The 8,345-nt window shown below is 41.8% G+C and overlaps 2 protein-coding genes across 3 annotated transcripts in view; one reads left to right on the top strand and one right to left on the bottom strand.

Moving 5' to 3' along the window:
- Positions 1–8,345, top strand: part of LOC119411943 (serine/threonine-protein phosphatase 6 regulatory ankyrin repeat subunit C-like) — a 1,101,338-nt gene that overhangs the window by 170,812 nt on the left and 922,181 nt on the right. The window lies entirely within an intron of this gene.
- Positions 1–8,345, bottom strand: part of foxp4 (forkhead box P4) — a 104,619-nt gene that overhangs the window by 95,686 nt on the left and 588 nt on the right. Inside the window, exon 1 of one of the 2 annotated variants that reach the window (XM_037678919.1) lies at positions 8,233–8,325. The exons of the other annotated variant lie outside the window; for it this stretch is intronic. The gene's annotated coding sequence lies outside the window, so the exon portion shown is untranslated. Of the gene's footprint in view, positions 1–8,232; positions 8,326–8,345 lie in introns of those variants that run through there. 2 annotated transcript variants of the gene reach the window in all.

Below are 8,345 nucleotides of genomic sequence, written 5' to 3'. Positions count from 1 at the left end.
GCTCGCTCTCCTCTTCTCCCCTTCTTTGGTGTCTCACTAAGATCCCCACCTCCTCTTTCGCCTCCACTCACTCCAGCCTGAGCTAACCCTCCCGAGGAGAGCTGCTCAAAAACCAAACCCAGCTTTCAGTGAACTTTCACAAGCACCCCACACACACACACACACACACACACACACACACACACACACTCCTGACATCACAAAGCATGCTTGGGTTTTGTCACCACTCACGCTCCTTTCTGTCCTCGTTTTTGTACTTTAGTCCTTGGGTTCCTCCTGAGTCCCCTCCCTCGTTTATGCTAACAACTCTCCGAGGCTAACGCTCGGTTTCTGACTGACCTTTAGACAATGGAAACCTGCCGCAGCAGAAGTTACCGATTAGAGCTACGGGCTGCGTCCGGCAGCTCTGACCTTCTGTGGGCAAATGGGCCTTTTGGCTTCTGCTAATCTAACAACTAACTAGGTATCTGTTTTTTACGAAGGTGAAAAATGGATTTAGTTTTCAAGAAATGCTTTTTTCTTGCTCCTCAACTTAAAACAGTTATTGCAGTGACTCACCGCTGTCACTTGCTATTGAAAAGTTGTAGTCCATTGATGCAGTTATTTAAACGTGTTTAAATGTAATATAGTTACCTGCATTACACACAATGTTTTGTCACTTAAAGAAAGTAAAAGTATCTCATGTTACAAACTTTAATACATTCTTTGATTCAACTCTTTTCTTCTTTCAGTTCCATTTTCGCATCTTTTTTTTTTTTTTTAAATCGTCACGTACTCTAACGCGTCGCTAACGCCAAAGAATTTATTCCTGTTGAGTTACGGTCTGAGAAGAGGAAGCAAACACTGGAGGTAAACTGTGATGATGTCTTGTAATGAAGAGCGCAGAGGGAACACAGAGCAGGGATGATTATACACCGTGAAGAGGGAGACCTGGGGGGAGGGGGGGTGTAGGTGGACTGTGGAAAGTGCAGCACAATAAGAGACAGGGAGGAGAGAAGAGACAGCAAGTGTTGAGTCCTTCACACTGAGCTGAGTGTCGGAGCTCCAGCAGAGAAAAGAACGCTTTCCGGTAAGCGAAAGAGCAGAAACGAGGAAAAACGCCGGAGTCTGCAGGCTCGCTGTGTCTGATTCACCCCAACAAGAAAAATGAACTTTAAACTATTTGTGAAGGCGAAGAAAAAGTACAACGCCCGAGCAAAAAAACAACCAATATGTTTTTCGATTATTAATTTGTGTCTCTTTAAGGCAACCGCCGAGAAAGGGGCGAACTCGTGCAATTCGTTACTTTATATGTGTGTGGTTTATTGTCTGTTTTGAAAATTACTGTTGAACTTTTTAGATTCTCGTTCTATCGACATTTTTTATTTTATCTAGAACGAAGTGCAGAAGAAAAAAAAAATCGAGAAAAAAATGTAATTGAATAATTTAATTTTAGATATTTCTTAAGAATCACTTAAAAATTTTAAAAAAAAAGCATATTTTTTTCTGCTTTTGCCCAGCAAAGAGTTAATGCAGCTTCACAAACAGTCCACCCCCCCCCCCCCCCCCCCACACACACACACACACACACTCCACTCTGGGACATGAGAGCTGGCTCTGATTCACAGGCTGGTAAAGCTGTGGTGGACAGCAGTCTTGATCTGGCAGGATTAGGCTACTTTTATTTCCCCGAGAGCCACGGGGGAGGGAAGGGGGGAGAGGTGGAAGGAGGGGGGGTGGAGTGGGGGGTCTCAAATCCGTCTACAAATGTCAGACAACGACCGGTGACCAGAGAGACACATACAAGCAAATGAGAAAAAAAAAACCACTCGTGGAAGAGTCGAAGCAGAGACTCATCGCTCTCCGTCTCATCAGGTGGGAGCAGCGACGTGGGGGCAAGATGGGAGCAAAGGAGGAGGGGGAGGAGGGCGTGAAGAAGCAAGAGGGGTGAGGGGAGTGGGGGGGATTACACAATTCTTCAGATAACAGCTGGGAATAATCTAGTGGCAGATGTCTCTCGGTCAACAATGCCCACTGCACACAAGTGTGTGTGTGTTTGTGCACACACACCAAGAGTTTTGGTCCTTAATAACAAAAATAATCAAATGCCAATGACCCGGCGCCATCTACTCAAAGACACACCATTTGTTTTTAAGATGTAGACCAGGGGTGTCTAACTCACGTACAAAAAGGGCCAAAATTAAACCCTTTCTCAAAGTAAGGGCCAGTTTCAGAATTTACATTAACACAAGTTAGATACCCAACAACTTTTCTTGGTTGCAGGTTCCTCAACAAAAGTTTGATTGGTCTCATTTGACGTTCTCTGTTGCATTTTTGACATCATAGTCAAAGATTACTGAAAAAACAGAAGTGATAAAAGTATTTTACATTTTAAATATCATCTTGGGGGCCAGATAAGAGATCAACGAGGGCCTTGAGTTTGACACATATGATGTAGACTAAAAATAGACAGACCGATGTTTTAAAATCCTGAAATCGGTTGATCTGGGAACACGACTACCTGCTGGTTTCTTTCCCTCCAACACCAAAATGAAAACTTAAAGAATTCTGCTCATTCATGACAACATTAGAAGGACACACAATTAACTTGCATTTAACATACTTACATATAAAATATCCATCATCTTAGTGTGAAAATCAGCTCCAATAACCATAAAGTTTTTACCCCCTTTAAACAAACTCAGTACAATTGTCTCCAAAGCAGAGCACAGGAAGGAAAAGTCATTCTTCAATCAGTCCTTTGCTTCTTGACCAGTTCTCATTTGTCACATTTAAAGTCTAGAAGTTTGGAAAAGTTTCAGCTCTGCTCCATTCTAACACAAACATAAATCTTTACGCTGTCATGCGGTGGTGGAGGAAGGAAAGGGGCGGCTCAGACAAGTGGTGCTTCTGAAGCTCCGTCAATCCGTCAACCCAGGCAGCCTTATTGTGATTTGGTTTAACACTGGCTAACAGCTCGTCCTGTCAGGGGGATGGATCATCCTGCGGCGCCTCACATGCTAATAGCTTAAGTAGGCATCCCATGTCCCCTGGAACTAATACCACAAATACTAATACCATAAAAGAGCAGCGCACGCTGGCGCTCCAGCCTCACTTTCGCCTGTGTTAGCCAACATCTTGATACTTTACGGATTAGAAAACATAATGAGATGCATTTAAATGGTTATTACCTCCTTGGTAGTACAGGATGGCAAGGAACAGGGACGAGGGGAAATGCAGCATGGCTAATTTCCTATCATCGTATGTTAATCTACTGTCCTCGGAGTTAAACTCTTGACGCAAATCGAAAGCCGGAGAGATACTAAAATACATCCGATTTGTTGTCATGAATGGAACGTACGGAGGAGAAGAGGAATCAAGGTGGTAATAATCTCAGGTTGTTCCTGACTTCATGAAATCCCTGAGCGCAACTCTTGTGTGAATCTCAGAATTTCATCAGAGTGCTCTCTCGTCCACTCAGAAGATTTCACCGTCGGAGCGCTACGGACAAATGAGCACTCAAGAGCTGTGTAATACTTCTCTACAGTCAGATGGTTCGGGAAATGTGCAAAAGAAACGTGCGAGTCTGCGTGCGCGTGTGTATATATCCATGGCACTTGGAGTCCTGCGCCTCACAGCTGTCACCGGCCCTTCTCAGCCAGCCCTTTTCAACGCACATTAAAGCAGGGCTGCAGAAAGTTTGTTCGGAGGGAAGCTTTCCACTGGGTTACCCGTTCGATTGACGGCTGCCCTGTCAGTTTGTCGCGGGGCTTTAGAAAACACCAACGGCTCTCTGATGAAGTGCTTACAAAAGGTTATGGGGTGAAGGCGACGGAGAGAAGGGGAGCCGATTGAGAGAGGGAGGCAGGGGGAAACGGAAAGGGAGAAGGGACGGAGTGAAGGAAAATCCATAACACAAATACAGCTGTCAGAAACCACGCAGAGTTAGCAGGGGACACAATGACCAAGGAGAGCGTTTTCAAGAAGATGCTCTGCTGGAACACAACAGGCGTCCCCCCCCCCCCCCCACCCAGCTTCTGCACACAACACTGGTGCTCACATCGACTGTGTTGAGTGGCGATCGGTGCCACTGTTGGAAATCAAACGGCTCTCAGCCTTCGAGACTCCACAGCTCCAACCTCAGGTGCCAGACTCGCTCCGGAGAGGCTGATCTAACGTTTCCTCAGCTCGAACTCTCACACAGTTGTTTCCCCTCTCACCGCACAGGTTTTCCCCTCCTATATTCTATCTCTGTCTGCCACCCCACCTCTCCACCTCCATCCATAGGAAACAGCCTTTTCCGTTCTGAGCTGTTAGGTCACTTCTTCCCACATCCATCAGCTGTTAATGGGCCACGGCTGTGATGGAGCCGGTGAGACAACACACAGAACCCACAGATAAAATCATAACTTTATCAATCACGTGAGAGGGGCATGCATTTTTTTTAGCGGATTACCACGTTAGCTATTTTACTTAAACGTGACTTAATAAACAATAATGACAAAATACTTCTTACTCAAAAGCAATGTTTCAAATACTGCAAAATCCCATTTTTTACCTCCCTCACTGTCCTGTAAGTTGCACTGTACATCATCATCTTCTGAACCTATTCAAAACCTATACAAAAAAATAGCTAATTTTTGGGAAAACGAGTAGGATTCATTGAAAGCGCACAGACAGATGCACACATTTTCACGCACGACTTCGGCCCTCGGCTTCTCCTAAATAACAAGTTCAATTAGAACCACGTGTATAATCAGGCCTCAGTCTGAAGAAATGTGGCGGCTGCTCCACTGCGCAGTCAATCACTTCCATACACAAGCAGAACTTTCCCCCGTTTGCCAGCTGTCCGTGTGCAATAACACGCTCATTTTTCAATTATGTTACAGTAACAATTGTTAAAGCAGAGCAATTCCATTTTAAAAATATTTTATGTCTCCTTTTATCCCTGAAAAATTCAAAATGAACAAATCTGTTGCGTTTCATCCATTAAACTTTGTTTCAATTAATATAAAAACAGGCAATAAAGGGTATAAAACGTTTCTAGTGTTCTTTAACAGATGTTCAGCTTAATGGTAATGTAAGATTCAAGTTTATCTTTTGAAATACTGCAGAGGATAAAAAAAAATAAAAAAATCAAAACCCACCCAAAGGGTTTTAAAAATTTAAGCATCGCAGCTTTTAAAACACCGAAGTGCATCAATACGAGTAAATTTGTGAGCATCTAATGCAGGTCAAACCCTACATGTATGTAACGGTGTCGTATACGGCTGCTCTTCAACATCACTTTGGAGCCAGAAGCCCACTCAGACCTGTGGGTTTTAGGAATAGCAGGAGGGTTTTTAATGAAGAGAGCGTCAGAGATGTAGAGACAGACAGGCGAGCCAACTGTGCTACCGACGCACGGGACGTTTGGAAAAAAAAAAAAAAACTCAAATACTGTCCATTTTCAGTCAAGCAGGACAGGTGTATTGAGTAAAAAAAAGGCACTTTTGGACACACACACTTCCACATGCGCCTTCACATGCACTCATGCAGGAGGTGAGGACTCTGTGAGTGAGTTTATGGAATAATACAATCATGTCGGTGGCTATTAATCCCATTGAAGGGGTTTTAAAGCGCACCAGATTCACAGCCATTATTGCCTGTCTCTTAGACGGCCTCACACACTCCGGCACACACTCACATACTCAGGACCACCTGGATATATATATATATATATATATATATATATATATATATATATATATATTTACATGAAACAATAATCTCAGTCTGAAACTGATAGAAATCTGCACAACTCCTCCAAACAATGAAACAAAACAGGACATGGAAAAACACACAGCAGCTGAGGAGAGAAGGGGAAAAAATAAACCGTCAAGACGGGAAAAAGTGTTGAAGTAAGTCAGATGAAAAAAAAAAAAAAAAAAACGAGAGATGGCAATGTTCAGACAAATCCAGACTCAGGAACACAACAGCCATCAGAGAAGAGTCAATCTGTGTCTGACACCTCTGGCTTCCTGCACATTTACGCTCGTTTTCCCCTCAAATCTCCACATCTGCCTCTCAAATGCTGCATCTTTCACGTTATATTTCCATAAACAATAATCGTCACCGAGGTGATAGCCATGACAACTTTACAAGGATTTTCAACCGCAACTAATCTCTAATGCTCTTCTGTTTGACACGTGCAAGAGATTATCAATCTGGGTATTTTAAATGCAAATCTATAAGTTTTTGTTGTTGTTGTTTTATTAGGGCCCAAAAACTGTTCCTAAACTGAGACAACTCCAGAGCTGAATTTAAGCATCTTAAAGCTCCAGACGTCATTTTACAAATAATAATAATTAAAAAAAAAAGCTTAATCCTACTTTTTCATTATTTTAAATTTTTTGTGAGAAAGCTGTTGATTTTTTTGGTAAATATTCATCTGAGTGCTACTGTCAAATTAATTATTATATTCAAACAGTTTTAAAAGTATGCGAATAAGAACATAAAATATTTTCAACATTTCATGTCTGGGCGAAACAAAACGAATAATTTAAGTAATTTTTTTTTTTTTTAAAGAGAGAAGTAAAGAAAAGAAATGAAAGCATTTCCAGGTCTGGTTATTAGAATAAAAGCAGGAGATAAAAAAAAGAGTGAAGGCCAATAAAAATAAAAACTCAGATGTGAATTTTTTTATTTTTTTTAAAGGAAGCCAACATGTTGCTGTTGACAAAACTGGAAAAAAAACTCTTAATTGTTTCGTCTCCCGGCATGCAGCGCGCGCACCTGGGGCTACCTGCCTCTCCTGCTGCAGACACCACAAATGTGGCGAAGGTCATAAAATGTGATTAAGAGCTTTTTCATTCCCGCCGGATCTTCTATTAAAGCGCAATTAAAAGTGTCTTCACGAAAAAAAAAAAAAAAAGGGAGGGGGGGACAACAACAGGAGAGAGAGGGAGGGGAGGGGGCACAGTAAATAAAATTAATTATGCCAAATGCCCTCGCGCCCATCAATCACCCGGCAATAATAGCGGTGTCAGGGTGCGCGCCCGCGTGACAGACAACTAACAGCAATTAATTGTCATTTACCTTTTTCTTTCTCTCTCTTTTTCTTTCTTTCTTTCTTTTGACACATTTGATCCTCTTAGCTGTGAGGAAATTATCGGATTATTTTTTTTTTTTTTACTTCAAATTAAAAGTTGAACATTTCTGTATTTTACTCGCCTGAACACCCGTTTTTGTATGAACACGTTTCTTTTGAAAAACGCAAACTTAAACTCCCTCCTGCTGCAGGCCCGAGAGCACAAAGATGAAGGAAATGCTCGAATTTCACCGTTTTCAACATGAAAATTTCAACTAATATAACAATAAAACTGTGCGTTTTATCCAAAAAAAAGTGACTTTTCTTTTCCCCCTTCAGATGAATTGAATCCACAGATTATTTCTCTCATGTTGGATCAGTCCAAACATCTTCTTGAAACAATCACGTGTTTCAGTAGAATAAGAAGCCAGGCAGCAGATCCAACCTGAGGGAGTTCCTCTGAGCGGCTTCAGCTCCAAAAGTCAAAAATGTGTTTCAAAAGAAAGTATTGTTCCTCAAAACCTATTGACCATGTCTGCGCGAGAAAGCTCCTTTTTTTTTTTTTTTTTTTCAATCTCTCCTTTTCTTTTTAAGACAAGGGCTCTTTTATCTCCACTGGGGGAGTTTAATCCCCACATTTTAAAAGATTTTAAACGTTATTGTTAATTCAAGCCAATAAATCGAGCTAAAGGAACGACCCTCGGACGCACAAAACTCTCATCCTGTTTTTAACCTCCAACTTTATCTTACTCTAATTATTATTATTATTATTATTATTATTATTATTATTATTATTATTATTATTGAGGAACTTTTAGACCCTTTTCTAGAAGTTTTCCAAACGCAGAAAGAACATTTGTGTCCACACGAGTACATTAAAAAGAAGCGTTTTAAGCGTTGGATCAAATAAAATCTAGACAAAACATCCGTTTTCTTTTCGTTAAACTTTCAAAACAAGTTCATGTCTGGGGGGGGGGGGGTAAAAGTTCCGGTGAAGGCGAAAAAAGTGAAAGAGAGGAAGAAGAAGAAAAAAAGTAGCTATCAGACAGCTGCGCGAGGAAGAATACAATAAAATGAAGTTAAAGTTCGTCTGTTTTTGGTGCGGCAGATGAGATGAGATGGAGAGAGAGAGAGAGGAGGGAGAGGAAGAGCTGAGAGAAGTAAAGTGCAGATAAAGCATCAACCTGTTCTCGGGGTTTCTGGAGAAGTTTCACGCCAGCGGTTGGACCATGTGGACAGCCCCGCTTCTGCTCCTCACACCCCGGCGCGTCCACTCTCTCCCACACCGCGAGGAAAA

This window comes from Nematolebias whitei, chromosome 7 (genome assembly GCF_014905685.2).
Source record: "Nematolebias whitei isolate Nwh7 chromosome 7, NemWhi1, whole genome shotgun sequence".
Taxonomy (NCBI): Eukaryota; Metazoa; Chordata; class Actinopteri; order Cyprinodontiformes; family Rivulidae; genus Nematolebias; species Nematolebias whitei.
Note: the sequence above shows the minus strand (reverse complement) of the source record. Positions and strands in the feature narration are given on the sequence as shown.